The 23,699-nt window shown below is 42.6% G+C and overlaps 1 protein-coding gene across 1 annotated transcript in view; it reads left to right on the top strand.

Annotated features, from left to right (window-relative positions):
- Positions 1-19,997: 19,997 nt before the first annotated feature.
- Positions 19,998-23,699, top strand: part of KIRREL1 (kirre like nephrin family adhesion molecule 1) — a 166,386-nt gene continuing 162,684 nt past the window's right edge. The window contains exon 1 of the mRNA XM_086945329.1: positions 19,998-20,153. The gene's annotated coding sequence lies outside the window, so the exon portion shown is untranslated. The remainder of the gene's footprint in view (positions 20,154-23,699) is intronic.

Here is a 23,699-nt window from a genome sequence, read left to right as displayed (position 1 = left end):
TCCATGTGTGAGCATAGATTATTGCATGTTTTTCCACATAACCATGTATTCGTCAATCATGTCCCGTCCCTTTCTGGAATTATTATTGGCCTTAGTAAGAGAATTCCAATGAAGAGAGTGCCTGGCTGAATTCTGGCCAGTTCATGATGCACCATAATGGATTGGGTTGTATAAATACCATATACGTTAGTTTCGGTTCTCTCCAGTCCTCTACTTCTTTCTGGAGGCTGCCCGCTAGGTGGCCAAGTTAGATCCAGATTTGATGCTTCTATCAAGGATCTAGACACCTCTGTGAATTGGGCTGAGATTGCCACACCAATGCACATGTTGCATAGGCCCATGAACCGCCATCAACTGGTAAATACAAAGGTAATTGCCACTGTCGACCCATGCTTTAATAGCTGTATAGGCTCTCAGACGTGGTTTGTGATAACATTGCCAGAAATGTCAAATAATCTCAGTTAACCTGCAACTTTCTCCTTGAAGGACCTCAGTACCAGTTTACTGAGCCTTCAGTGACTCACTTTATGAATATTACAAGCCAGGGAAAAGTCTGTGTGTCCATGATGGTGAATGGCCATTATCAAGTCTTTAAAAAATTGCTCTGGTGATGACCGGAGACAATGACATAAAAGCAAATTCTGTCCCATCTCACAGACTTAAATTCAGATGTTGAGTTTACCATCCAGCTTTTCAGTGAGGAATACATAGAACCTGCAAGTTATTAGTAATACTTTTTGACCGGCTCGTTTAAAACCATGTACTTATCCACTGACTTTCTTTACTCGTAATGAGACCATCCTGGGAAGGATCTCAAAACCCCAGCTTACCTCTTAAAACAAACATTCTAGGGTGCTAATTGGTTATCGATAGAGATGGATAAAGAAAAGTTCTTGTCAACACTGGATGACCCTTTTAATTGATAGTACGCAAGTGCAGCCCTGGCGTGACTTATGAATGCCACCGTAATGCACATGTGCAAAGCTCTAAACGTTCAGCAGTTTCTTACCACGCTGTAAGTGCTCTGGAGCAAGGGGACTGTGTACACGCATGAACGGTGTACCATTGTGGACAGCTAAGCATATAATATTTGGCAAACTAATCTCCAGTAAAAAGCCTGGTGACAGACCCCAGGTAGTAGAGGGCTAAGAATGCCCTTCACAAGTCTTGGGAGCAGATTCATGGTATCCACACTTCAGGAGGAAAGATTAGATAAATAGTCTTTTTTGAAAAGCATATGGCAGAGATAACACATTTCCACATACACCAACCTGTAATACCATGGCCAGACTCCTGCTGTGTGCGTAATGTATGAAATTCACACTGCCACATGCTTTACTTCCTCCCCACTTGCTTGTTCAATTAAGAGTGATATAACTATACCAAATTATAGGTGATCCCGTGAAAATAGTTGAGCAACTTTCCAAATATGACCAATTGCAATTCATACCATATAACTATCACAGCAAATCAAATGAATATCTCCTACAGTCACTGTATTCATGTGGCAAGGATCTCTGAATAGCAGAAAAGGCATTAGGTTGGAATAATAGAAATAAAGAAATGCTTCCATAATTTCATGTGAATTACACTAATTTCGTTTATTGTTATTGTTAGTTCATGCGGTGGTTTTACTAGTTATAGGTTGTACAAATCTAAGCAAATTGATGATACAGCACACACTTTTTAAATCTTTCTCTGGTGTTCAGGTGGTTTCTGTGATCTCATTCTGAAGTCGAGGGCTTCACTGACAAGGTTTTAAACCCTATGGGGCATATTTACATGTTCTGACGCATCTCTGCAAATCAGCAGGGATGCGCCAGAACAGATGCGTCATGCAATCCTCTCCTTCCGCCATCACAGATGCGCCGCATGGTGCAAGGAAGGGAAGATGCGCGACACATCTTGTGGCGGATAGGCGGCACATTGCTGGAGTCGCGTCGCAAGCGCGACGCAACTCCTGCAGTGCACAGGGGCCACCCATACTCAACGTGGTGCGTCACTCCTTACGCCTGCTTCAGGCAGGCGTAAGGATTTGACGCAGCAGCGTCGTAAAGCTGACTCAGTGAAATCTTGTAGTTTTCACTGCGTCAGTTTTACGGGGATTTCCTGCGAGGGAACGCCCACCCTGCGACAGAACGCCCACCCTGCGACAGAACGCCCACATGAAACCTGACACAGGTTTCATGTGGCGCAGCGCTTTACAACGTGACGCATCTGCCTAGATGCGTCACGTTGTAAATAAGTCGCAACGTGGCGCATTGTTTACGCCACCGCTGCATCACAAAAGTGACACAACGGCGGCGTAAAAGTGTTGCAAGGGGTTTGTAAATCTGCCCCTTCGTCTGATCTTGCTGGCTTTTTTTCGAAAACATTCCTAATGATGTCATAAGCATTGCATTTGGTAGCACAAGTTTTAGTTAGCTCAGTAAATTGCAACTTGTGAATTTCAGTATTTTTTGATCTTTAAACATTAGGTTTTTATCTCAGTCATCAACGCCTAAAGATAACGTCACTTTGACCTTTTGTTTCTTTTTCAGTGAATTTCTTGATTTTTTAAATTTCTTTATCATTTTGAAACTTGAGCAAATGCCCAACCACTCGGGCCACTCTCAGCTGAAGCCCCCTCTGCACAGTGTGCCGCGGGCGTCCACGTTCTCAGTGCACTCTGCTGTACTCAGCACTGCCCAACCACTGACTTGGCATGGCCTTTGGTATGCCCAACGTGGGGTTGGCCACAGGACATGACCTATTGTGAAACCCTGCATCCAATTCAGCCACGGCAACCTTTCCCCCTGCTGTGCATGGCCTACACACAAGCTCTCCTTAGGCAGCCAAACTTAGCCAACCTCCACCGGTGCCCACACTTTCTCTGCATGGCCTTCAACTGTGTTCACTGGAGGTTCCTAGAGAAAGCTTGCAGAGTACAATAAGGTGGAAGCTTGCATGGCGGCTCCCAGAGGAGTACTGCAATACCTCAAGGGAGGAATGCGCTGAGTCCCACAAGAGTAGCTTAATATTTCTTTTGTTTTATGATAATCTTGGGTTTTGGGGCATGGGTGCCTGTATGTCCCCTCCACGGGAGGCTGGGGGTCAGGGAGTCCCCAGGCTGGCCCTGTGCCCACTAATACTATTGCCTTCTGTCAAATTTGGTCTAATGCCTTTCAGGAATTTGTCTGTACTGGAGAGCATTGTGGTCTTTGGGAATTTAACACTGGAAATCCTGGTTTTGGAATCCCCCTTTTTTCTTGGTCCCCGCTTAATGAGTCTTTGTAAAACGTGCTACAAAGGAGCTAGTATATCCCTATATTAAGAGAGCACCCAGTTTGATTTAGAAAGTGGTGTGATGCCAACTATCAATTATAGCCCACTGTGCAAATTTTTTTTGTGTGAAGAGAGGTAAAACATTGGATAATGTAAGTGTTGTCAGGACTGTCCAGTGTGACGGACTTTTGATTGCCATCAAAAGTTGCACCTCGTTTAAGGATTTAACAATCATAAGTTTAAATATGGAGCACTTTATTTGAGATAAAAATGAAATATAGAATTTTATGCTAATAGTGCTTTGGTGTTTTAATAAGATGTTAATGTTTATTGCTCTTTGTGCTACAACAGCTTCCAGGCTTTTATTAAAGCTTAGTGATTTATTATTATTACTATTACTGTTATTTGGAGATTTATACAGGGCAACAGCTACTCCGAGTGTCCAGGTGTAGTTACTTGAACTTAAAATGAGTTAATGATATACCTCTACAGGACCGATGAAGAACTTTCTCGCCCTTCTTTCTCACAACTACTAGCAGGTCCGGGAATCCTGGTTGGCATTGGGTAAAAGTAGAAGATTGATTCTTAGGTAGATTTTCTTGTTTCGTAGCTTGGTAGACTATTTATTATTCGCTGAAACTTAACGTTTGACTCCAGTTTTTGCTCATATGCTGAGCAGGGGATGGTGGAAGATGCAACAAAGGAGCAGGTGACATCACAAATAATTTCTAGGTGTAAGTGAAGTAACTGTCATCTTTCAATAAGTCATTTGCTCCAAAAATGGTGTCCTCCCTTTTGGAATCCTTTCTCACCAAACTTCCTTCCTCCTCCCCACATTTTCAGCTGCCCTGTTTGGATGGCGGTTCCATGATCCCATGCCCCGGTGTCATGGAGACCGGACCAAAAATCCCAATAGGAGCAAAATGAAATCTTATTTATAAGCACTCATCCATCCGTAAACATTCCTTTAAGGCATTAACCATATTAATCGGTTTCAAAGGGAAGACAATTCTACAGATTTCCTTATGGTGGCATTTCAAGATGGTGGACAATCCATAGGAAGCTATATGCTTCTCCCTCCACTATTCAACTCTCTGAAGCCTTATGCGAAACGCTAATCAGTTTTATGTATGAACTGCATTAGCCCCGCCCACACATGCCCACTGAAAACTCACACTTGGTATCAAAAAATGAATTTATCTCCTTTAATAATTGTAGCGATAACTTTTTTAAAAAAAAGTAACTGGCCTCATAGAAAGTCAGTGAGCGTGGTGACGTTCCCTCTCCAAGGGCAGCATGAAGGTATAAAAAATGCATTCTTCTGTAGTTGTGCGTCCCAGAAGGGATTTACTGCCTTTGCATGCTCTTCCTGGATAGCCAAGCAGAAAGAGAAGTGGGGATTTAAATAATAACACGAAGAAACTTGCATAAGCCTATGAGGGTTGGATTTGGTCTTAAAATAGCAGTTGTCAAACACTGAATGGAAGGTAAGTGTTTGCAATCGCATGGGCTCATAGCAGGCATTTTACGTTTCCACTACTGAATCAGGAAAGCTATGGCAGAGGATGGCTGCAATCTAATTTTGTGAGGTTCTTTTTTATTATAGAGGGCATTTGTGAAGGGAGTAAAGCTGAAAGAAAAATATTATTTCGCCTTACCTCTTATCTTTGTTCTGAGTCCACAAATATGGATGCAGTTCCATTCCAGGACATTTTATGTTTAATATGATGCTGATAACCAGTTGGGGGTCTTTTTTCAGTCTTATGGATTTGTGGGCTGTGCGCAGAATGCATTATGCACCACACAGCATATTCTCATTCATTGCAGACTGTAGGCTTAGTATACAAAAAAAATATATCCAGAAAACTTAGAGTAGTCTAGTGTCAAATTCAAATTACCCTACAAATCCCCTATGCTTGATATTTTCTAGTTTTTAGCTAATCCAATGACATCACAAGGACTTACATGGTCACTATTTAGTCTCTGAATTACTTACAGCTGTGGTGGAAGCTTTCGTTACTACTAACTAAAATGTGTGTACAACTGTTGTTGAAGTTTTTGTATGCTGCTGCATTCGGTGTGGTTGCAGCTATTTTGGTTAGAATTGTGGCTCCTATTGTTGCTGCTTCAGTATCTGCCTTTGTAGAAGCTATTATTGTAATTGTGTGTAGATAGCACTTACTACCCTTGACGAGGCATCAAGGCGCTTTTCAACAAGTAGCATGCCACTCGGGAATCTAGAAGCATTAGTTATCAATTAGTATAGAGAAATATAAGATAATTTGAGTGGTGGACATGAGAGACCCATAGGCATTATTGCTGCTGTTGCTACTATGGTGGCTGTTGTGGTCACAGATGCAGTCACTGCTGTTGCCTATGCTGTGGTGCCAGCTGAGATCACTCCTACACACACAGCTGTGGTGGCTGTTGTGGTTTGTGTTATAGTTGCTGCTGTGGTGATATCTGTTGTCCCTGATTCGGTGGCTGCAGTCAATATTGCTGTCATCTCTGTTATAGGAGCTGTGGTTACTGCTGCGGTTTTGGTTCATGTTGTTAGTCATGGTCACTGTTGTGGTTTCTGCTGTTTGCAGCTGTTTCTGCTGGCACTGGGGAAGGCTTTGCTGCTCTGGCTGTGTGTATGGCAAGCATTGGTGCTGTTTTGGACTCTGCTATGGTGGCATTTGTCCCTACTATGGCCTCTGCTCTAGTATCAGATGTATTTGCTGTGGTCACAATTGTGGTTACTTGCTGACAGCTATTGTTTTTGGTATCCCTGCCATGGCGGCAGCTGTGGTTATGGCGCTGGTCACTCTGATAGTCACTGCTATTGTGACCGCTCTTGTTGCTAGGAATTGCGATAGATGTGGTTGATACTGTGGTCCCCGCTGTGATAACAGCAATGGTTACGTGGTGGTACTGCTTTTGTGGCGCGGTTGCTCTGCATTGCTCCTTACTGTGATTAAGGCTGCAGTTGCTGCCTTGGTCTTTTCTGTTGTGACTGCTGATGTCTCTGCTGATATCCATGCCATCGTGGCACCTCTTGGTTATTTTTGTGGTCACAAATGTGGTGGTAGCTGTGTTTACAGCTTGGATGGAAGCTGTGTCATTGTTGTGGTTGCTGCTGGCCTTATCTCTACGGTGGTGGCGGCTGTCACTGCTACAGGTGTACTTTTCATGACGGCAGCTGGGGTCCCATCCCAATACATTCTCAGTATATTTTCTTTTTGGTAATCAAATGAGCTCCAGTCAACCCGTTACCTCTCAAGAGCTAGAATGCCTCTCAGCCTAGGTGGCATATAATTATTGGGCAATTAAATGATCAACTCTAGTAAAAAGAAAAGTGTTTCTTAGCTCAGTGGCAGACGAATGCCCACTCTTTTGTAGATTGTGATCCTTGGGAAAAGCAGGCCCTTTCTGATCCCATGGCCAAGCTTGACTTGATTTTGAAATAGGTATCATGACATATACAAGTCTATACATGTTAAGGTACTTGTTTGTTTTAGTACCTGTAGTTTGTTACATTCCTTTCTAGAATGTGTTATGTTGTATTCTCCCCCACAGGATACCTAGAGCGCACACCACAGAATGTGTAGCTCAGAATCTCACTCGCTGCACCCAGGTAATTTTCTGTCTGGCGTCTGTGGCGTCCGCTTCAACATATTATATGATTCATTATACCACCGCAGGGATGTTCGCACCCCCTGACCCCAATCACAAGTCCATTGTTGGTGAAGGGCACCTTTTTGTGCTCTGCCTGGTGCACCTGCGCCTTGTCCTAGCTGGGATTTTGGGAACATCAATTACAAGTTCATATTTCAACCAGGGTAAAAAAGGTGTCAGTGATGTGATGAATAGTAGAAGGCTTGAATGGATTGCCTGAGGTGAGAAAGGGATCATATGATAAAAGGTCCATATATGAGGTGTCCGTGGTCCATGCTAGCAGAGACTGAATGGGTTTCAGCTGAGGAATGCAATGAATGATGGCTCTGCGTCTCTAGAATATGCCGCTACCTTGTTGTTTCAATTTTTGTTTTACCATACCCATCTTTATGTAGAAAAGAGAAGACGAGTCAACTTGAAATAAAGCTTGTCCAGGGAATGAAATGTTTCCCTGAAGTGCTTTCATCCACTGCAGGGTCACAATTCCCTTTGCCAGTGTGTCCGATCCACACCAAATGAATACAGTCTCGGTGGACCCCAACTTCTCTCAATACCATAGAGTGAGGAGAATTGTGGAACTTTTATGAAGATTTTAATTATGATACTACCAATATTGATATTTAAATTGGAACTCGATACACCTATATTGGAGGAGGAGGGCAAGCTTGGAATCCCTTCATGTCTGGCAAACACTTTTCTAAGATCAATAGGGTGGAAATATGTATTTTGGGGACATAAAGGCTCGGCTTGAACAATGCAGTAGTGTTGGTCTTTGGCATAGGCTATTAGAGATGTCAGTCATATTCTGAGACCACATTTTGAAGGGAATGTTCAGTGAAGCTTGCAAGTTGCTCAAAAACTTTCAAAGAGTCAAGCGGGCTCTTTCAAGGCATTCCTTCTCGTAGCCTCCATCCGCACCTCCGAAGTGTACATGAGACAATGCCTCATGAAGGCGTAGCCTGAAGGTGCCTCTGCGTGACAGCAAAGCCCACTGTGGAGGAAGATCATTCATGGTCTTAGGACCTATGTTATAGAATGCTCTACTTGCTCATCTTCAAGATTATACATGCTTCCAAAAAAATGCTAAAAAATGCGTGTTCTGTTAACTTAAGACCTATCTGGTTTGTTTTTTGTGATTGTATTGGTTCTCCGTGAAGTTTGGCTCTAGCCCCTGAGTGCCATCAAGAGATAGTTTGCATTTCATAAGTACAATAAATATTCATCTAATGCTCTTGGGCAGAAAGGAGGATTCTAGATTAAACTAAAAACACTGACTTGCCCCTTTTAGATGTTGATTTAAACTGTGCTTCATGGCTGCAAAGACAACAAAATAACAACCTACGTCAAATCACCGGCTGTGTGTTCCTCAGCAAAATCAACCATTTTGAGGTTTTTAAAGGCACTGTTGGTGATAGCAAAAGTCAATCTGATCCCGAGAAAACGTGCTCATAAAGTTCCAAAAAAACTCTGTCCGACCCCAGGGGAAAGAACCAGTCAGTAAATATTGCCGCTGTGCCCTTAGTGACCGATTGTTAGTGCTAATACTTGGACTACTTGAAATACAGCTTTTCTTCTGCCGAAATATGAGAGACTAAATTGGCCTGAGGTGGCCGGAGGTGAAAAACTAAGTCGAAGGTGCTGAAACTACTCACCTCCTATAACTGGGATATGATACAGAAATAAATTAGGGGTTGCCCAATGGAAACACTGATCAATATCAAAGGAAGGAGGAATCAGTGTAAAGATGCAACACACATCATTTTGATCAATTTTGGTGGCATGTCGTTTTCAAACACTTTTTCAAATGCTTTGTATTGGATTTGCCCTCCATGGCCAGCAGGTCTGCTGCACGCGGAGAATGAAAAAACCTAACCACTTTAGGAAGAACAAGTAATGGGAAATTGTTGCAATAGCAGTTTATATCCATTTAAACAGGTTGAACAGCACTATTAATGAAACTGATATGGAATTTAGCCAATCTACATCAAAATAATAGCTTCTGAAAATATGGTTGCACACATTTGGCCTGCCTCTGGTAAAAGGGAATAAATCACGCCGCAATTCTACTTCGCTTGTCTTAACGATAGTCTGCAAAAGCTTTACCCTTTTAAGTACTGAGCCCCTGGGGCCTTTCTTTAAAACATTTTATTTATTGATTTTATTGTATTACATAAAAAGCAATCATGGGCTGTGCAGGCAGCCGCGTTGTGCCGGAATGGGCAGGCAGGCTGGCTGGCTGGCTTGCAGTGACTTTAAAGCGGGCCAGCGTGACTTACCCGCACTGGTATTTCAGTAACATATTTCTGTATGTTGCACTATCCCCTCCAGCACTGGGTGCCATGTTTTGATGGGGAATTTTATATTAGTCCTGCTGTATTTCATCGTGGTCTAATTGCCTTTGACAATGTCACAGGAATCCATTATGGATCAAACGCTCTAATATATTGTATGAATTTCTTTTATTCAATTTTTAACCTGTATATTTGGAAGAATTGTCTCCTTTTAACCTTGGTTTTTATCTTCATATTAATCTTTTTCTGTGTTTTTTTATATACTTTTTTAAAATGTCTGTGATTGAAATAATGATAGAATATGATGATGATGTACAGGAATCCGAGTTGGTTGGGAAAATCTAAATGGAGTCTCCTTTCTTTTTTTTAAATCTTAGGTGACTAATTCCAAACCTTTGTATTAAGTAGTCTAATTTCATGATGTACCAGACCTTTGCATAATGATGCATCATGGCTGTTCGTGTAACTGAGAATGTTGGTTGGCTAGTGTGTGTGGCCTAGCCAGTTCAGGGTATTAGACATGGCCAAGCATATTTAAATGAGATCTTACTAGTTCCAGTAGGGTTTATTTTTCTTTATAAGTCCAATTTATTTATGTAGTTAAATTGTGTTATTGGTAAGCTAGAAGAAGTATGCCAAAAGATTCATATGATGCTGCAAGAAACACGCTGACCCTCAATTAGGAAATGCTCTTGAAACTGAAACTTTTCTTCTCAACCAGGTCTATCCCATTTTTACCCAAATGTAGCTTCAATTACCCCTTTGTTAGTATTGTCTTAAATCGTTTAACAGAATAACTTTCTAAAGCCAACTCTACAACTTTCCATTGAACATAGTTTGCCAAACTTCCTTAGTAAATACCACAGATATTGTTTAGGCGGTCGTGACTTGTTTTTTTTAATCCAGACATAAAGCCATTCCTCTAAAAAAGATTACGCATTGTTTTTGTTTTGAAGTGTAAACAGAAAGTTATGTAGTATAATCGTTAACATGAAGTATCATTTTGGTTGTAGAGAGTTTGGAAATGCTTCTTCTCTGCAAACCAATATTGACTGTGTGCACTAGCCTAGGAATTTCAAGTTTGAGTTTTGAAAGCAAGTCATTGTGTGTGTATGTGTGTGTGTGTTGGGGGGTGGCGGGGGTAATTGTAATTGAGCCTGTACAGTATGAATCGTAAACAATATATGAATTATCAAAATGGTTGACTCAACTTTTACCGATTTTATTAGAAAAACATGTGTTTGATGTAGCATATGTAATATCCGTACTAATATCTGAGAATCACTTGTCCAGATCCTGATGCTGAAATCCAAACATTTTGATATTAGCGGAGCGAAAAGTTAATTTTGGACAGAAAATGACCTTTTTGATAGAGGAGGAGTTCCCAGTCACATCCGACAGGATTATTTACATGAAGAGTAGCTCCTACTTGTATCAAGCAGGATTGTTTTACTTATTTGGGATATTTATACTTGACTTTGTGTATGTTCAACCTGTGTCCCATGCTGCGTCTGCACAGCCTTTTGTTCGATGAACAGGCCTATTGATTTCAGTGCTTTTCTTGATGAATTTTCATGTCATCATTGTACATTATAAAAACAAATTCGAATAATAAATCCTTGTAATAACGAATTGGAATTGTAAGCTTAATTAAACAATGACTATATAAACCTATTACATTTTCTAATATGATTTTTCTAAAGAACCAATTTAAATTGCGATATTGGGCAATGACCCGCCGCTCTAAGAGCGTCGGCACCCAGAGAAGAGGAAGCCCTTGCAACCAGGCTAAATTACAGAAAAACGGCCACCACATTGTCAGGCTAGTCTCTCTGTAGGGAGCATTCTCTCGGATAAGACTGCTACTTCCACCCTTGTTTGCTGCATGCAAAAATAAGAGGGTTTCTTCCTTGATAGTGCACTTTTTTCCATTTACATTATCAAACTACTCTTGCAGAAAACAATATAGTTTGTAATGTGGAATCACTTTTATGCTTTGCAGTAGCGGTCGGCAGTAGGTGTTTCTATGGGGCGGTGACGTGGGCAGGAGGAGGGGCAGGGAGGGGGGAAATAATGTATGGATTACGGAGTTTTACAGGTAAGTAAACATTTAAATACATAAAACGAATTTCGTTGCGCACACTGCATCACCAAATGTGATTCGTTTTAAGAATGATAATGAATACATTGAAAAATGTTTGCCAAGTCCTAAATGTATGGGTTCGCTCGTCCTAAATGCTCTAGTTATACTTCGTGCTACGCAAACAAATGATGGACAGAATGCTGAATAAATCATACATTCACCCCCAGTGCAGAGATCTGGGTTAAATCTATTGTTCTTTTGCTCACCATGCCACCCCAGTTTAGACCCAGCCATATGCAAATCAGTCTTGAACCTGGCCTCATGGGAACAGTCCAGACCGAACTGCCAAGCCAGGTCCTCCCTAGACTGGAAACAAGCTTCCTGGGACCGGTTTCTGGGTATTACCCTTCATCAGCCAGGCTAGCTTGAATCCAGTGGCACAGTGAGCAAGGGACCCACGTCTGGGCATACCCATCCCACTTAGGTTGAAAAGTGCTACACAAACAAATGATGGACTGAATGCTGAATAAATCATACATTCACCCCCAGTCAAGACATCTGTGTTAAATCCATTGTTCTTTTGCTCACCATGCCACCCCATGGGGCACAGGGTCAAGACTGATTTGCATATGGCTGGGACCAACTTGGGGTGGTGTAGTGGCAAAAGAATGATGGATTTAACCCAGATCTTTTGACTGCGGGAGAATATTAGCATTGTCAGCATTCCGTCCATCATTTGTTTGCTGAAACACTAGTTCTACTTCGGGCATTTGAATACACCTGCTCAGTAATAAAAAAGGGGCTGTACTTGAGAAAGCACTACAAGGCAGATTCCGAAGCAGATCCTAAAAATATTTGGCATCAGAAGGGACACAAAGTTTTGCTAGGGTGAACCAAACCAGGAATAGAGTGGTCAGCTTTGAGCATCAGATAAATGTAATGTAGCCAATTGGAACAGGGTCTGAGATGGGCAGGCTTAAATTTGAAAGGTTATCCAAGGATTTTAAATACACCCAGATGAGCTGGGATGGACTTCAACTGTCTCTTAAGTCTGTATGGAAGAGTCTACTCATGAGTTAGCAGGGATCTAGTCACACCAACACACAGACTAAGTATTGGTTCAGACTGGAAGATGTAAACCATGGTGCTACAGATTGATTGCCCTTCTTGTAAAGCAAATTAGCATACTGTAAAAGAACACCGAGAGAGGGAAGAGGATTTCAATGAACTGGACTTGTAGCATGAACTTACAAACTAACAATACACACTGTTCCCATATACTTTCCCCATGAAGGTAGAAATACGCATTCAAACACATTTCTCTGGGGGAGGATGGGTTCTGAGATCATTGCCCACAACACGTGCCAAGGAGGAGGTTGAGGCTTATGGGAGGTCGTGCAAGTGTTGTAGTAGTAATCGTGAATAACAGGAAATTCTCGAAAGGAAGATCTGCATTCTCTTATTTCATGATGAGTAAAGAACCCCCACAAGTAAATATCAGCAGACCTGTGAAATGGGGCTTGACTAGGTATGGTTCCCCCGCCCTATATGCAAAGGGTGGGTTCACCAGGACTTCAGTGCGGGCCCCCAAGTCTTCGTTGATCAGTTACATTTTTTCAAGTATGCCAACTGTGAAAGTTCCACCTATGTTTAAGTTCCATTGATAATGTAGCCATACATTTACACAGAGACAGGTTGGAGTTTGTTTCTGAAATCTTTTGGAAGACCTTATTGTAATGCTGTCAATAGCATAACATAAATAAATAAAACTTAATGCTATTATAGTCCAGATTCTGAGTTTTTGTAACTTGTTGCTAGATTATTATTGTATTGGGTTGGGGAGAGGATGTGACCTAACGGCTAGGGCGGTTGACCTCAAATCTGGGGAACCGGGTTCAAGTCTTGGCAGCGACGCTCAACATCCTGTCATTCTGGGCAAATCCCTTAATCTCCGCGTGCCTAACAAAAATGAATGTGGCCTTATGTAACAAAACTAGTGCTCATGTAAAGCGCTCTGAATCCAGATACCTTGGGTTCAAGTTCGTGCTATATAAAACGCCGGGGGAAAAAAAGGAAATAAAAAGGCAATTACTTGACTCATCATGCAGTAAAGTAGAAGTGGGCGGAGTTGAAGTATCCATCAAAGAGAAATTAAAATATGAAGCTACTAAGTGTTACTGATTCTAGCATGTGTGACACTTGTGAGATAAGGTAACATTGCAGACAGGGCTTAGCTTTGTGGATGGTATTAAAAGGAAATACCATTGCTTAAGATTCCCTTGTTTCTCCAATGGTCTAGATCTTTTTATTTTTAGTTTTTGGTCATCTGATAAGGAGGAGTGCACCTCTACAAGAGTAAACTAGTAGTTGGGTTTGGTTTCCAATAAAAAGAAGGCTTTTCAAAAGTAGCTTTGTTGGTGCATTTTTGGGATATCTGTGTGATCCCTAGGACCTGGTCAGGAAGGGGAGCTGGGACTGTGCTAGGGCATCTGGGAGTTGACAAGAGAGGCCTCTTTGTACCTAAGGGCTTAAGACTAGTTTCAACAAGCAGTCTCCAGGCCTTTTCCCAGAAGATGTAAACCAGTTGACATTTGCTTCAGAACTTATACTGCAGACCCAATCCTTCCCAGCATGTCTAATTCCTCATGCGACCCAAGGCGAACCACAACTGTCATTTCTCGTCGCTTCCAGCATTTCACTTGTTTTGCTTATTTTCACCAGCATTGAACATCTGCAAAAACTGTGTACTTGCCCCAGTGGGATACAGACTTGTCATCCCTCCGAGGTGAATAGGAACTTGCCAGGCTCATTACCTCTTATTAAGTCCCCTTCTTCTGTCCCCTCCACCGCTCCTTCATCCCCCACCTTATCTCTTTAAAAATGCAAATTGAAAATCAAAGGTGCCAGAGAGCTGTTGCACTGCCAATTCTTGTATTTTTTTAACGTAATGCCGCCTCTTGCTGCTGCTGCCACTACTAATATGTTTCCAGTGCCAGGTTGAAGCCATTTGCTTAGCAAGGAATTGAATTTGTTGATTTCCCCAGGCGCGGCTTGACAGTTGGGAACCACACAGCACTGAGAGATTCGCATCCTAGTCCATAATTTGGTATCCTCAGGCTGCCATTTTATTTCTTTTTTTCTTTTTTGCTGAACTTACGTGACTGGATCAACCGTCAATTTTTGGCGCCATTACCTTTATTGATCATTTGTCGACAGTGCTGAGTGACATGGGGAGAGGAATAACGTGATTGACTGGGATAAAAGCCCGATCCATTCAGACCCACAATTAAAAGCAATCGCTCTCCCTGGAGCTCTCACTAATAAAATTCCTCCTGGCCACCGTTGCAGTCTGGTGTCTAAGCTTGTCTTTGTCAGCGGGGAATCGGGCGGAAGCTGCGCGCTCCCTTTCAACTAGAGCTTTGGCGTCTCTGTGCCGCAGTCGAGACCAGGATCCTGGAAACGAGCAAGTTCATAGATGAATGGCACTGGTTGGCCTGCGCTGTGACTTGGCGGTTGGGTCCGCCTAGGGAGACACCTCTCAGGACCCCACTCAGGTTATGGGGTTGCCAACACAGGGAAATGTCACTCCTGGGAACTGATCTTTACTTTCCTGCATGCTCAATTAAATTAATGCAGAGATGCAGCCTTTATTTCTAGATATAAATCCTTGGTTCCTGGAGAGGTTGTTAAAGGGAAAGTGTCACCATTACAAAACATGAAACCTATTAATGTAAACGACTCCCCTGATAGCAGCTATGTCTGTTTTTTCAATTAGTAATCATTTCCTATAGGATATTTTGGCGGGTATCCAAAGTGCAAGGTTTGATCAAAGCTGAGGTGACAGCCATTTTGAGACCGGTCTAACATTGTATTTAGAAAACCGAGCCGGCCAACCTTCTGTTTTTTTTTCTGCTTGGAACACTTTCTATTTCAGATGCATTCTGTTTGCATGTGAACTTAGTAATAAAAGTTGGGAAGTCAGAATAATGCATATAGTATTCCTGTCCAAAAGAGCATTGAATGCTAGAGAAAACTAGATGGAGATGACCTTGGCACACTTGCCTCAAGAATCTCCTTTTTACCCAAAGTTATTGCACTACTGTCAAAAGCCTCAATATTACATGACTTGTTACACCTTGTTTGGGTATAGTTATGCTTCTTGGTTCTAATAACTTGGATGCCGGCTTTGAATCTGTTCCAACATGTTCTAATGATTCACATGGATTGTACTTTACCACTGTCCCAGATGTTTCTAGCTGACCACCTTACCTCTACTTCTATAGGACATCATTGGGTAAAGTTCAGAGGTTTGCAAACCGTAACTTATCACACATTACAAGGGGAGCGGCTGTGACGGAAACTTTATTCTGCCAGCATTATGTCCTCCACAATGGCGCACAATTTCGAGCACTTCATCACCCTCCAAACTGAATCTATTTGCAAGGAATAGATGTGAGTGCTAGCCCTGTCTCTACTATTGACTAACGCAAGGGATAAGAAAGCTACCCACCCAACTGAGGCCAAGCAAAACCCGCACCTCGTGTGGTGCGGCTCATTTGAATGGGCGGAGTAGAGAATGCGGAACGCGTGCTGCTTCGATCTAAAGTTGCTTTACAATTCTCCTATCGGTGTTCTATTCTCCAGTATGGTGGTGAGACTTACTAGTTAAATGTTTTTTTTGTAATATGATCATGTCTCACAGATTGACTAACCTGTTAAGAACTATCTGTATTTTACCCGTATTATGTATTCAATTCTTTGATATCCGTCAACACTGATGGATCAAATCCATTCCAGGCAGGATAGAGTTCTGTTCGAAAGCATGATTGATAGATTTATTTATAGGCTGATGGATAGAAGGGTTTGTGGAACGCTGCATTCTTGCACTCAGCTGGAGACGCATTTGTCACCGTCTTGGCTGCTTCCATCATCATCATTCAGACTCCGCTCTTTTGACATTACTCTGGCAATTACAAGCCATTCTTCTTGGCATATTGAGGCATTTTATTCATCTTAATATTGAATGATCACACTGCCCTGAAGTGATGCGACTTTCCTTGATATAGAAGTAGGCGGCAGAAGCTACGTTTACCTCTTAGTACATGAATTAAACTCGCAAAATGCTTAGAATCCTAATCTTTGCATATGTGGACTTATTAAAAAGCCCTTACTTTATCAAAATGTTTAAATCGATCCACCAAGTCATTGTTCTTGATTGTACTTTTGTCAAGTAGCATGGTCTATATCCAAATTTTTTTTTGACCGTGCAAGAGAGAAGTTTACCCTTTTATATTTTAAAAATAAACTTTTTAAAGCTCCTAAGCATGGCAGTGCCTGATGGTACGACCATCTGTGTTCAGGGGTATACATGCTTCAGGGATTCGGATCCTCCCCTCAGTTACAGTGTGATATTACCCAGTCAGCTGGATCACCATCCTGGTGGTAAATTCCTCATTTTATTGAAAATCAAACCTAACTACCAGTTTACTCGGCATTACAGAGATGTGTTCCTCTTTCCGAGAGGACCAAAAAATAAAAAAAATATCTAGACCATTGGACAACGATGGGAATCTCAAACATTGGTATTTCTTTTTAATAGCCACCACACAAATCTCAGCACTGCCTGCAAGGTTACCATAATAGCAGCAGTAACACTGGGTAACTTCATATTTTAAGTACCATTCCATTACTTTCAGACCACAAGTCCTGGAACTATGATTGGCTCAGCAGCCGAGACCTGTACGGTGTCTGCCCGACATATAATGATTCATGGCGTGTCATTGTAACTAATGAATTCGCCACCTGATGCCTTTTGTGTGGGTGACCTGTGTGAAATGAGCAGATACCCACAGGCCAGTTCCCAGTGGACAGGTATCCATACCGCACACCGAAAGTAATGCGCCATCAATTAGGTCCTCTCAGGCTGAAAGTCGCTCAGTGAGATTGATGAAGATGGCTCATGAGAGCAGCAGCTCCACTGCCATCCCTGGGCACTTAGTTTGCCTCTTTCTTTTCCTACCCATTCCATTTTCTTTCAGTTTTTTCATATATATATATTTTTTGCCGTAAACCATTTCACAGATGGAATTCCTCATCTGAGGCTGAACTTCAGTGCAGTGCTCCCAGTTGAGTCTGTTTAACAATGCAGTGCCTCTTTTAAGAGCTCTCACTGCATTGTACCTTTGTGGATACAGTCCAGCATGCTAAAATGCATGACCTTCTCACCTCTTTGATCCAGTAGGTTTAGTTTGCAGAGGTCATCTTGGGGAACATACTGAAAAATCAAGGATGAAGTAATCTCAGATGGTTTACCAAATATTTGGGCTATTTTATACTATTGATATTACAGACTCTCATTTAAGGTTGGATCCTTAATTAAAGAATTGATTTAAACTAGATTTTCAGGTCTCTTTATATTTGTGTAGGTTTCATGCTCCCATTCCTCCGGCTGCATGTGAGCTTGAGAATAGCAATGAATATAAATCGTATTCCTGTAGCCCCTTTAAAACAGATCATCAAATACCCATTTTACTACCGATCCATTGTAATCTCTGGACTCATGACTTGCTGGAAAGTGATGGACTTGCGCATGCTGAAGTAAATAATAAATCTGTATTTGTAAAGCGCGAACTGCTCACCCTTAAGGGTCTCAAGGCGCTGGGGGCCTTCCTGGAAATTAAGTGAGCTATTGCCCAGAGTCACATGATGCTGAGCTGATCTGCAGCCGGAGCTGGGGATCGAACGATAAACCCTGTGCCCCAAAGTCAGCTGCCCTGGCCACTGCACCACCCCTCTCCACAAGTACACTTCTGCGGTTATTGATGCCTGTAGGCACCGGGCTGTACTGCAGACAGGCATGATCTAGACCAGGGGTCTCCAAACCGGTCCTGGAGGGCTGGATCCATGCCAGATTTTTAAAATAACTACATGTATCTCAATGGGGATATCCAAAATATCTGGCATGGATCCGGCCCTCCAGGACCGGTTTGGAGACCCCTGATCTAGACTGTGTGGCCTGGGCATTACCACAGATATTGGCAAGATCTGTGTGTGGGAATGGTTGACTCGTGCTGATGAAGCACATTCTCATTCTGCTAAGGCCGCAGAGGCCCTTGCTCTAATGTAGACAAGAAGTAAACAAAAAGTGATGGATGGGATGCTTAAATTAGTTTCAGCCACTGGTAATTACTGGGGGCCGCATTCTAGTCCATTATTTGTTTTGCCCATCCTGCCACCTCCAATCAGACCCAGACATATGCAAATCACCCATGATCTTGCTTCAGTAGGAACAGCAAGGGCCGGCTTTAGCACTGGTGGCGCCCTGTGCGCCAAAGTCTGTTGGTACCCCCCCAATGAACACTGCTGCCACAGATTCCCTCACTACCACAAGTTAACAGTGCCCCTTAAGTCTCCATAACCAGTCTCTCAGATTCATTTAGTTTTATAGCGCCATTCATATCAGTGTGAGGTGCCAGAGCACTTTACATCACATACACATTTAACAGAGATAATCACGTGTAAATCAGCGTTTAAGAAATGTTACATACAGACAGAGGATTACAATATGTAGGAGTCACATGTCATTCATATTGGTAGGCAGTGTAGTTTGTCTCATTGGTCTGGAAAAGCACAAGTTCAGAATTTAAAGCATAACACCAATTGTTAGAAGTTTTCTTTAATAATAATAATTAATTTCTACACAAATGAACCCTTTTTGCAAGATTAGGTAAAGGAAAGACCGGGCAAAAATACATGTAGGTATAATATACACCTTGCAGTTTGCATGCAGCTCTTTGATGACAGTTAATAGCTCACTGTTCCATATTAGGATTTTAACTTACAAACTGCAAATACCAAAAAGATCTCTCTGGCAAAAGCAGTAACCCATTGACCTATTAACATGATATGCACTTTGTGATCTGCATGGCACATGTTCTTCCCAGCAGGCATATCACCCCCCTGACCTACCTTACAAGGAGTCAAACTTCCACTACACAAAACTCGTCTCTCTCCAGGAAGAACATTTATCACCAGACTTATCTTGACATTTTTTTTGATGTCTGGAAATTGCTAGAGGCACAAAGCAGGTGGTTTTCAAGCCATAATATATTTGCCAACCGGGCGCCCCCACCCCAAGTCAACGCCCAGTGCGGTGGCACCAATCGCACCGGCCTAGAGCAAGCCCTGAGTCCAGCTCAAATTGCCAAGTCCGTTCTTCTCTGCAGCGGAACACGAGCAACCCAAGACTGGTTTTGCCTTAGTTGAGGCTCCTCACCAGGGTTCAGTTTGGCTCCAGTGGGCAGGGCACACTCATGCTGCTCTGGACTGGAGAGAGGGCATTCCACTAATGTTTACAGAAATCAGCAATGTGGATATAAAGAGTGTGGCGCTGATGTGGACAGGAAGCTATTGCAGATATGGATTGTGTACTTTTACCCTCAATATTGTACCTGATGAGGTCTCCGGAATGGCACTGACTTGACTTGACTTGGCACTAACGCAGGGTGGTTTCAAAACGGGCGTAGCTCATAGTGCAATCAGTTGAATGTACAAATGTGAAGACTAGCTGGGTAAATATACTGTATCATGGAATGAACTGTGCTTTGCTGCAACCACTTGCACCATTATCACCCAAACAATGCAGTCAAATAGTGGTCTGTCTCTTGCCCATCATTTCATGTTTTGTATTTTTTCTCTCTCCTCAGCTGTCTACTCCCGGTTTGTGCAGGAACCGAAAGATCAGACGGTTGTGGCTGGACAGAAAGTGGTTCTACCTTGCGTTGTTCTGAATTACTCTGGAATTGTGCAATGGACCAAAGATGGACTAGCCCTTGGTATAGGACAGGGTTTGAAAGGTAAGATATCCCTACTTCATAAAATATATATTTATTGGATTGATGCCAAAATGTAATTGATTCCGAGCTGTATGCCAAGGCGTGCAAAATAACACTCATGCATAATATACATTGTTTGATTAATTGAGTTGTCAATTGAATAATCAGGTGAGGGATTTTATGGCTGTGGTTATACAATGTAAATCATCATAGTGTAACCGCCTCCACAAAAGTGAACTGGCAATCTTGGGGATCTGCGGATTAATTACTTTGTTGTCAAACTGAATACCCAATTTTCTAGGTGCTAGCTTTATTCTATATTTCTCTTTGTCACCCATGAATTAAATTCGTTGTTGTGTGATCTCAGTTCAACATGACATTCCTGCCAATTGTGTCCTTGTTAAATTGCTACAACGTATCACCTTAAGATGCCCCACGTAGTATTGCCATTTAATTAATTCACACTTTATTTGCATTCAGACCTTCACCCTATATAGTACAGCAAATACTACCAAGATCCAACCCTAGGTAGAGATCTGAGGAATAATTAATTGTTCGGGTGGATGCACATGAGCTGTCAAGAGGTGATTGTAGGAGGTAATAGAGTGTGGTGAAATTGGAGGTGTGTCCTGATGAAGGTTGATGGCTTTAGCGAAAACATGGTGCCTGAGAAAAGCTTTCAAGTGGGAGTGGGATAGCTGCTTGATGGAGAGTAGCATTAGGCACCAGAAGACGTGCAGAACAAGAGAAGAGGTCAATTTAGTAGAAGGAGGTAACCACTCTTTTGACAATCTCAACATTGTCTTTTCTGCACGGTTGAGTTTCTTGCCATGAACTGCGCTCTCATGGCAGTAGAGTGTGTTGCGAATGCTGGGAAGACTAATTTACGTGTGTAACACCATTCCTAGGATATCTGGGCATAGTCAACTTTCCGCAAATCAGTGCAGGAGACGAATTTACCATTCGACCTCTAGTCCTGGAATATTGTGGAGAAAGTTAAACATTTCCCATGTTTTTCAAGAAAGGGTTGGAGAGTAGTAATTTTGTATTGCGGAAGGTGCTTCCCTCTTCACTCCTACCTTCCCACCCTGAGGTCCAAATGGTTTTTATTATATGAGCTCAACATGATTCTCAATGAGGTTTCCCTGGCCACATTCTATTTATTGGGAACCTCCGGGAACCTCTGCTTTCTATTTTTCTCTCCATCCATATAATAGACTAATTTTCTTCAACCAAGGCTCTCTCTTTCAAAATTCTCATAATCTCGTGAATTGGTCACATGATTTTTCTAATTTGGTGACTAACGTTGAAACATACTGATCACCTATTTATTCACGTTGAGCTCTCTGCTATTCGTCATGGTTTTAAGTGTGTTTGGCCTATTAAGTTTATTACCCCTATTGGCGTATGACTGGCTCTGGAAAGAATTTGCAGGGCCCGTGTCAAATACCCTCTCATGTGTCCTAGTATGTTCGGTTCCATGTGTCCCGTATTATCACTTTCAACATTTTGATGGATCTCTAAGTCAATAGTCGACTGTCCTCCCCTCTGCTGATGTTCTGCTTTGTGCAGTCTGTGCGTGGTTAAGGCAGGGCACAGTGTAGATGTCCGGATGGGTAAGAACAGGAAGCGTAGAAACGGAAAGCTCAACACAGGCAGGTAAGAGGGGCTGGGGATGGGTTTGAGGGTGGGGGTAGCTTTTGGGGCTCGGTGGGGATGGGGTTGTTTACAGGGCAGGGGGTCATGTTTTAGGGCACAAGGCAAGGGGGTCAGGGTAGGTTAGAGTTTGGGTAGTTTGTAGGGCTCAGGGAAGTCGGGTTGCGTATAGAGCAGGGGTCAGGGTTTTAGGGCTCAGGACGAAGGGGCTGGGGTATGATCTTTACCACACATCCCATTTCCAATCATCCCTTTGCCACGAAATTGTGTGGTAAATGCATGCGTGGTAAAGGGATGTGTTGTTCTGACACATTTATTGTTTGGGCTGCCTTTTAGAGGCACGCATGGTTTAACCATGTGCAGCTCTGTCATACAACCATCAAGCATTCTTGTCCGATTCTGGTGGTCACTTCTATCCACCCCATCGGGTCACAGTGACCATCAAAGGGTCAGTTGCAAAGGGTGACACATGATCGAAGGATTCACATAAATCCTGTTTAAGACGACTTCTTTGTGGTGTGCTGACTTCAAAGAGCATTAGCACGGCACACTGCTCTGCCCAAGAAAGAAGAATGCCAGAGGGGCCACAGATGCTGAACTGATAATGCAGCTCAGAGATCTGAGGGACTTTTATGGCACTAAAGGTGTTTGATTTAGTGCCTGTGTATGCTTTATGTTGCATTTCTCTTTTTATCGCATAAAGATATACGACCAGTGAAGATGTCTTTTCTAATGTACGCGCTGCCGCAGGTTACTTACCTTATATCCTGAGATAGTCTGCACTATTTTCTAGGCTGATAGATTCTGCTCCATTGTATCCAGCTTTAACCCTTAAAATAGAGATAAAAGCGCTACCCATGATTTCAGGGTAAGCTTTTCTGTTTGAATTACAACGCTGTCATTCATTTGCACTGTGCTTGTAACAGGTTAAGAGGTCTCACCCAGGCAGTCCTGACACACCGGTGTCAAATAACACGACCATAAAAAAGACTGCTTAATGCCCTTGGTTTGTTTAATTTTAAGTCATTCGCTTTTTTAACCGGTTCTTTCCAAAAATTCCATGAAATTCAAGAAATAGGGTCATGCAACTTGCTTCTTCAGTTTCCACTGATCTGAGATTGACCTCTGGGGTGGAATCCTATTTCAGTCCTGCTCTCCAATTCCTTCTGCCATTGTGAAAGTGTTGCCTGCTGGAATAATGGCAGCACTATGCACGTGCGACTATGGAGACCCGTTTTGTGCAGATTGGTGCTTTACAGTTGGGGAATAGCAAGTGCCCTCCATCACTGAGCACTATAGTCACTGGTTTCCATGTTAGTCCTACTTTTGTGTCTAGTACTCTGGATAGCGCCGATGGATCTAATGCTACTGGCAAGAATGGTGGCCATGCCAGTGGGCCTCGTTGGTGCTGTGCAGCTGACTTTACCCCATCTCTGCAATCTTCTCTGGTGCACTGTGCTTTCACTTTCTTCCTCCCATGTGGGTATGCCTCTGCCGCATTCCTCACACCAGCTCTCCTTCATGTTCAGTCTAACTAACATAGCTTGCCTACATATATTACAGCGCAATTTTCCCCTACTTAAGTGACGTATTAGACCACGAGGAGCTAGGTGCAGTAGGAGAGATAATAACGGGGCAATAGCAGGCCACCGAAGAAGTGCAGAAGTGTAGGAGCCTACAGGGAGAGTCCCATTACAGAACCCTGTCACTGAATGGGGCACGTCATGACTTACCAGGCATGGCTTTAAGTGGGGCGGGGCCTGCCAGTGCGCCAGTAATTTTAAAAACAGACATTGACACGGATCATTCCTGGACCCTTTAAGCAATTAACTTTACAAGTAAAAGCAACTGATCTGTTTCTTAACGGGAGGCGCAAGAACCCTTTAGGTAGTTTGTGTCAGTGAACCCAAG

Source organism: Lissotriton vulgaris, chromosome 12 (assembly GCF_964263255.1).
Source record: "Lissotriton vulgaris chromosome 12, aLisVul1.2, whole genome shotgun sequence".
NCBI lineage: Eukaryota > Metazoa > Chordata > Amphibia > Caudata > Salamandridae > Lissotriton > Lissotriton vulgaris.
This window is presented reverse-complemented; position numbering and strand designations above follow the sequence as displayed.